The 7648-nt window shown below is 49.0% G+C and overlaps 1 protein-coding gene across 1 annotated transcript in view; it reads left to right on the top strand.

Moving 5' to 3' along the window:
• The first annotated feature begins 5610 nt into the window (after positions 1–5610).
• INPP4A (inositol polyphosphate-4-phosphatase type I A) overlaps positions 5611–7648 on the top strand; it is a 115680-nt gene continuing 113642 nt past the window's right edge. The window contains exon 1 of the mRNA XM_081100669.1: positions 5611–5737. The gene's annotated coding sequence lies outside the window, so the exon portion shown is untranslated. The remainder of the gene's footprint in view (positions 5738–7648) is intronic.

The following is a 7648-nucleotide window of genomic DNA, read 5'->3' as shown; positions in this document are numbered from 1 at the left end:
AGCCATACGGGCAGCTTTTCCTTCTCCTCTCTCTCTCTCTCTCTCTCTCTCTCTCTCTCTCTCTCTCTCTCTGCCTTTTCTTTCCTCCCTCCCTCCCTCCCTCCCTCCCTTCCTTCCTTCCTCCCTTCCTGCCTTCCCTTCTCTTCCTCCTCTTCCTGTTCCTCCTCTTTTCTCCCTCTTCTTCTCAGAAAAAATGCCCCATTTTGCTTTGGCAACTTTTGATGTTTTTGTGGTCTGATATTATAATCCATATGCCATATAACTGGGCCCTAATGTAGTTCATACAAAAGGTGCTGCATTTTTGAGCATGTATTTTGATGGGTCTCTTCTGGTTTTTATTATGAATCATTTAACCATTTTAACTTTAAAAAATAAAAGTAAACGGTCTATTAAAGGAAGTTAGGATGCAAGGAAATATCAGCAAAATGCAACTAGCAATGGACTCTCAAAACACATATATTTTAAAAGCCTTAACTATTAATTATGCCTCCATTCATATTTGCACAGGAAAAATAAAGACAGATTAAAAAATACTGAGTGATTCCTGCTTCATATTTTTTTTGTATTTTGTCATAAGGGAAGATGCAGCTGAGGTGTGTTTCCAGGCCATGGCCTGGCTACGCCGGTAAGAACAGGTGCAGGTGAGCAGGGGACAGCTCCCGCCCGTGAGGGCCACACACAGGCAGGAGCAGGTAAGAAAATGCTACCAGAGCGGCAGCGTGTGTCGGTGCGGGAGCCGAAGCACTCAGGCAGATACGAGTGTATACCCGGAGGACGCTGACTTTGCAGGCATCTTTGTCCAGGGCCTCCCCGGGGTGTTCGGCTGTTTGGGGAGGTGTGGCCAGGCAGGAAGCTGGGGGAGCCGGGAAGCACGCCCAGCTTTCCCTCTGCTTCTACCCAAGGAGCCTGGGCAGCAAGTTAGAAAGTGGGAAGTCAGGCCCGCTCTTGTGCAAGTCATAACCTGGCCTCTCGGGCCAGTTATTTTATCTTAGGCCTCATCTCTCTCACCTGAAAAAGAGGAAGGATACCGCCCAGGGCCCAGGGTTGTTGTGAATAAACACATTATTTTCCTGGAGGAATAAACGGATACAATTTCCGCAAACTAGCTTCCACCTGCCAGGATGGTGGGAAGCTGAGTTTCGGGTTGTTGTCAGGGCGCCTATTCACTGACTTGGAACCTGCAGAAGGATCTGTGGTCTTTCAGCCACGGTGGCTGCCCTGGAGGCCACCATCAGAACCCAGGCTGGGAGACGGTGTCTCATGGAAGTGTGTGTGTGTGTGTGTGTGTGTGTGTGTGCGCGCACACGTGTCTCAGGACAGAGAGGCCCTGGGACAGGAGAGGGAGGAAGTGGATATGGACTGATGCAGGGTCGCCGGCGGAACCCCGGGGAGGTAAGAGGTGGTGGGACTCAGGTGAGGCCTAGAACTCTGGTTTTGAGGAACCCAGCCTGGCAAAGAGTCCAGTGCCTCCAGCCTGGAAAGGCCCAAGGCTGTTGGCCCTCAAGGAACCAGGTGCAGTTGGACAAAGGGTATCTTGGCAGGAACCAGTATGAAGAATGTCTGGAAATATTTGTAACTCGAGCAAGTCATCAAGCGAGATGCCTGTTCCACCCCTGCGGAAGCATCAGCCCTCGGAGATCTGCTGCTCCTGCCCTCAAAACAGGGCCAGGGACTTAGTCCAGCTTTTCAGGCCGCCTCTGTCCATCTCAGACCCTTCTGACACTATTTTATCATACAGAAGCCAAGGCAGCTTCCTTCTTTGGTCTCGTGGCCATTAGTAATACCCCGAGGGAGGGATGCAAACTGTGATGAACAAAATCCTATATAATAAAAGCCTAATATGCTAAGTGTCCAGTTGACCTGTTGGTCGTTCAACCAATCAAAGCATAATATGCTAATGAAATGCTAAGGCTGCTCAACCACTTGCTATGATGTGCACTGACCACCAGGGGGGCAGATGCTCTGACTGGTAGGTTAGCTAGCTGCTGGGGTCCAGCTGATCAGGACTGAGCAAGATGGGCCAGACACGCCCTGGAGCCCTCCCTCGGTCCCTCCCTGGCTTGCCATCCTCCTGTGTCTCTCTCAGGCCCCGATGGTGCACCAGTGGGGTCCCTTGGCCTGGCCTGTGCCCTCTTGCAATCCAGGACTCCTCAGGGGGGGTTTGAGAGCCAGTTTCGGCCCAATCCCGCAGGCCAGGCCTAGAGACCCCACTGGTGCATGAATTCGTGCACTGGGCCTCCAGTAGAGAATAAAAGTGCTTCCCTGAAGCACAGGGTGAGAGTTTGTCCAGCAAAGATGAAGATGCCCATCCCTGTCACCTAGCAACACTTCTTCTGGCTCCATGTCATAGGAAAGCTCTCACCTGTGTGTACCCAGAGATGGGTACAAACGTTTATTATTACAGCATTCTTTTTAATAGAAAAAAGGGAATAACCTAAATGTCAGAATCTAAGAACAAATTAAGATAAATATATAATATGTCCGGTGTTTCCCCAAGTATAATTTAATAGAGGGAATGAATCATGGGCGTTGGAGGGTGAAAGGGCAGGGACGGAGCACTGAGGTTATCTGAGAGAGCAACTGCGGGAGCAGCTGGGGAGCCAGGGGAAGGGTGCTCGGAGGGCAGTTCCTGGGAGCTGGACCTCGGACTTTGAGGAAGGGCTCCTGCTGGCTGCTACTGGTAATTTAGGAACTCAGAGGAGTTTGGCAAAGATGGAACTTTGGACATTATCTGAAGAGGGTGAGATTGGTCCTGGGAGTCCCCCCAAAAAAGTCCCTAAAGAAGTTTGGAACCAAATGCCCCTGCCATGGTCTTCCATCACTGCTAGGCTACCTAACCAGGACAGCACGGGGACAGGAAAAGGAAAGTCCCTCTTCCCTCATGCTTCCTTTCAATCTTCCTCGTAGAAAGTTCTAGAAAAGCAAGGACAGGGTGGAGGACTTTGGACTTGACTGACAGTGTTGTTTCATTTGTATTTATTTGTTCCCAAGTGATTGTAATATTCCCCTCATTTGTTTATTAGTCATCTGAATTTTATTTTCTGTGCATTGTCCATTCCATGCCTATTTTAACTAAACATTCCAGGGGAACAGGATCACCCCTTATCTAAGGGCTGGATAAGAAGAAATCATGTTGTCAAGTCACCCCAGGAGATCTCTTGCATTGCCCTCTGCTCTGGGCCTGGAGCAGTCTGCGAGGCCCAGCACGCAGGTGTTCCTCCCAGCAGAGCAGATTGCTCACTCCGTGGCTGGGGAACGGAAGAAATAGTTGGTTTGTTTTCAGTGACTACGTTCAGGGCTGTTACATATGGTTGCTCTAGTTGTGCACTGCCCAGAAGGGTCCCTTCTAAAAAGGCATCCTGCCCTAGCTGGTTTTGCTCAGTGGATAGAGCATCGCCCTGCAGACTGGAGGGTCCCGGGTACGATTTTAGCCAAGGGCACATGCCTGGGTTGCAGGCTCCACCCCCAGTGGGGGTGTGCAGGAGGCAGCAGATCAATGATTCTCATCATTGATGTTTCTATCTCTCTCTACCTCTCCCTTCCTCTCTGAAATCAATAAAATATTGATAAAATAATTTTAAAAATAAAATAAAATAAGGCATCATGCCTTATCACTGTCAATTTTTGTGTTTATTGTAACAGTTTTGCAGCAGTTAGCAGTGGAGGGTTTTGTTCTAATATGGTCATTACAGCAAGACAGTTCTCCACCAGGGGGAGGTAAAGAGTCTTGTTTGCACAGGCCGCTGTGCATCCTACCCTTTTTTTTTTAATCAAGTCAATTTCTGACTCACACTGGAGTTGTTAAAGCATATGTATAGCAATGATACACTTCTGAGTTATTTTGTATATATTTACATACAAAATCAGGGGGCCGATATCAGCTGCCAGTGGAGACTGTAACTTCTCAAGATTTATGACATCACGAGAAGAACTGACAAATGCCCTGATCATTTCTATAGAAAAGAGATAATGGGACACAAAAACACCAAAAATGTCAGGAAATTTCATTTCCACAAAAGTGTGTGTATGTATTTCATAAAAAAATCAACATTATCTTCGTGATTTTGAGTTCCTGTGACTAACAATTCAGAATTTCTATTTTATGTTTGATAATTTGCTTCATATAGTTTTGAAGAATGGCTTTATGTTTGTTACAGTTGTTCATATTGAGAAATAAAAAAGCCACAAACGTCAGTGTTTGTTACTATGTTAAATGAATGAATTGTTGAAATTGAACTATTTTTAAATGTTTGTGAATTTAAGTTTCTTTTTTTTAAAAACTAAGATTTAAAAACCCTCTCAGCTTGATTACAGATAGCAGGGCCATAAAATGTATTGTCTGAACTTTTTTGAGAACACTTCTGAGAGTGAAAGGGGACCCTATTAATAGTTTGGCTGGGTAAATGTGCCAGCTGGGGCTGTCTCATTGGTCACTAGCTCATTGGTCACTCTTATTGTAGAAAATAAAATATAAAAATACTTTTGCATTTCCACAAGTTTGTTTGGTTTTCTGATTTTAATTTTATAGTATGGCTAAAGTTCTGACATTTCTTTCCATTTATCTGAAGAAGCAATAAAAAGTGTTTTGTTAATAAACTACTCCCCAGATGAGAAATAAAGTCAAAAGTCAAAAAACAAATTACACTTTTAAAGTAGTTTTATATTTGTTTATTTTTATTCCAGACTATTATCTGCATTTAGTTTTTGGTGACATGAGGAGTCTCTGATATAATTCTAAATGAGATCAGAGAATTGTTTAACCTTTTATTTTAATAGGTTTATATCTTTCCATTTAAAGGCAAATTATAAATGCTTGCTTTCATACCAGAGAGATGTGAAGGCTGAGCAGTGTTCTGGTTTATTGAATTAAAATAGTTCTCCTTTAATAATTTTTAAGAAATACTTTTTTTCTGATAGAATTTAAAGACTTCAAGAAAAAATGTTTATCTCCAGTTCCGTATTTATTCTTGCTCAAGCAGAAATATTAAGGTTTAAAGTTATATTAAAATAAAAAATTTCTTCCACAATTCTGACTATTCTATTTTACTGTAAAAAAAAAAAAATAGAGCTTTGGGGGCGAAGTCTACAAATGCCTATTTATGTAATGTACCAGCACAGGTCTGGAAGGACGTTAGAAGTTCTTCTTCTCTTTGTGTATCTGCGTTTGGCAGTAGGATGTTAATTGTGCGTGTTTCTGGGTTAAATGCTGCGTTTCCTAACTTCTCCCGGGTTGGGGGCACCTGCATCACGGATGGCGCGCTCATCCCGCGGGCAAACGGCGGAGCCGGTCCCGGGCGCGGCTCTCCAGGGACCCGCCCACCGCGGGGACGTGCCCGGGGCTCACACCTGAGCGAAACGCCTGATCGCGCAGGTGCGCGGGCCCAGACCCCCCGCAGGTGCCACAGCCAGCGACCGCGGGTCTCGCGGGAGCCCAGGAGCAGGATCCCGAGCCGCTCTCGGGGCGGGCCCGGCGGGGCGCATGCGCGGCCAGGGGCGGGGCGGGGCGGGGCGGGGCTGCGTGGCGCGGCTTCCAGAACAGCGGCGGCCGTGCCGGGTGCGGGCTGCGGCGCGGGCGGCGGGTTGGCGGCCGGAGCCGGAGGAGCAGCGCCGGGAGCCCGGCCGGAACCCACGACTTGGCGACTCAGCGGCGGCGCTGCAGCTGCGGGGCCCGGGCGCGCGACCTGGCCTGCCGACGGCGGGACATCCGGGCGCGGGCGCCGCGGGCCGGGCGGGCCAGGTAGGTGGCCGGGGGCGCTGCGACGCCGCGGAGCCGGGACCCGGAGGCCCCTCGCGGGGGGCGGCGCGCATCCCTGACACCCGTGCGCCTGACGCGGTCGGCGCCGCGGTTGTCATGGAAATGGGCAGCCGGCGGTGCAGTCGCGGTCGCGTCTTCCGAGGCGCGTCCGGCCCTGCGCGCGCGGGCGAGTGCAGACCCGGCATCCGGGCGGGGGACCGCGGGACGGGGCCCGGCGCCTGCCCGGTGCGTCTCCAGGGCGTTTGTGGCGAAGCCAGACATTGAAGGCCTCGCCATGTTTGGGATGTAAACATATTGGGTATAAGCAGACGTGGGAAATCTTCTGTCCATCTTCGCGACTCTGCCCTTGGCTGCCGGCCCCTAGCCCCCGACACCATTTCTGGCATCTTTGCTTTTTATGCTTTCTTCCTTTCTTTCTGGCTTTGCCAGTCAGTAAGTCGAGGCCTGAGGCGTGTGCGGGGAGCTGTGAGCATCCCTCTGAAAGCCGGTCGTGAATGTGTGGGCCCTGGAAGACGGAAACACTGTGTCGGAGGTAAATTCTGTCCTTGTGGGCCCAGCGTTCCCTTCCCCTGGTGGCCTGCCCTCTGACATTACATAATGGTGCGTTCCTCCTGCCCGAGTTCGTCTGTAACGACAGATCATGAAAGTATTCCTTTGGGTAGGACATACGTATGGCAGCGCAAAGCCCATCTTCTAGGTTTTCGCGTTGCTTCTGAATGTTTTGTGTTTGATTTGTCACCTGCCCCTCAGGGCACCTAAACCCAGGCCAGGGGGTGGGGTGGCAGTTTGGATGTTGCAGCAAAACTGTGCCTGCTTCGCGGATGGTGTGGACTGTGGGCAAGCCAGGGGCGCGGGGACAGCAGTCCCGCTGCGTGTGATCCGGATCTGCCACCTGCTAACTCTTGTTCTGAAGTGTTGTGGAACCTCCGTGCCCTTGGCGTTGGTAAAGAAGCAAGCCTAGTTTTTCTTTGGTTGAGAGGAATTTTCTTTAAGGGGAATTTTTGTCTTTGGATCTAGGCTAGGGCCTTTCTTTTGGGGAGTTCTTTGCAGAAATGTTGGGGAGTTCTTTGCAGAAATGTTTACTCCTAGAAGATTCAGTTTATTGGTTTCTGTGAAGAAAGATGCATGATGGTGCCCACATGGGAAGGTGTGGTTGTTCTGTTGAAGGGTTGGTGTCGGAAGACCATGTCTGGTCCCTGGGGTGGCCGAGCCTGTGAACAGAGCCCCACCAGACCTCCTGCTGCGCCGGGTAAACACGGCTGTAGAGCAACAAGCCCGAGTTACCAGGATGGTTTGTCCCGAAGACAGGGCTTAAATGAATGGATGCTGGACAGATCCAAAGACAAAGGAGGGCGGGATTTCTACTGAACTCAGTGACAGTATTAGTCATACTAATTCTAGTAGCTACTTAATCTATTTTTTTATTTGGCTTATGCCATCGCAGAGTGTTTATCTACTCAGGTACAAGTCCTGCTTCCCAAGTAGATTCAAAGTCAAAGGGGGACATAGTTTATCACATTGTTTTGAAAACTGGATATTTTGTCACAAGGCTGTTAAACTGAATGTTAGGAGTTTTTTTTTTTTGTTGTTTTTTGTTTTAAATCACCTTAAGGAAAGGGTGAAATAAAAGGATGTACATGAGAGTGTGTTGTAAACTGTGAAGCACCAGCGAGCAGGATGTATGATACAGAGAGCACTGTTGGCCCTGAAAGTCCCTTCAGCCAGCTGCCTACCTGGGAGCATTTTCCCAGCCAGCAGACCTGTAAATGCACCAGAGGCACGGAATGGGAAGGTGTGTGAGACCAACTGACCCCTGACCCGCATCCCATGCCTGAACATCTCAGGAATCCAACCAGGCAGAGTAGAGAAGGAGACTCTGGACCAAGACTGTTA

Source organism: Myotis nattereri (genome assembly GCF_964212035.1).
Source record: "Myotis nattereri genome assembly, chromosome: 10".
NCBI lineage: Eukaryota > Metazoa > Chordata > Mammalia > Chiroptera > Vespertilionidae > Myotis > Myotis nattereri.
The sequence above is the reverse complement of the archived record's forward strand: the minus strand, read 5'-3'. Positions and strand labels throughout refer to the sequence as shown.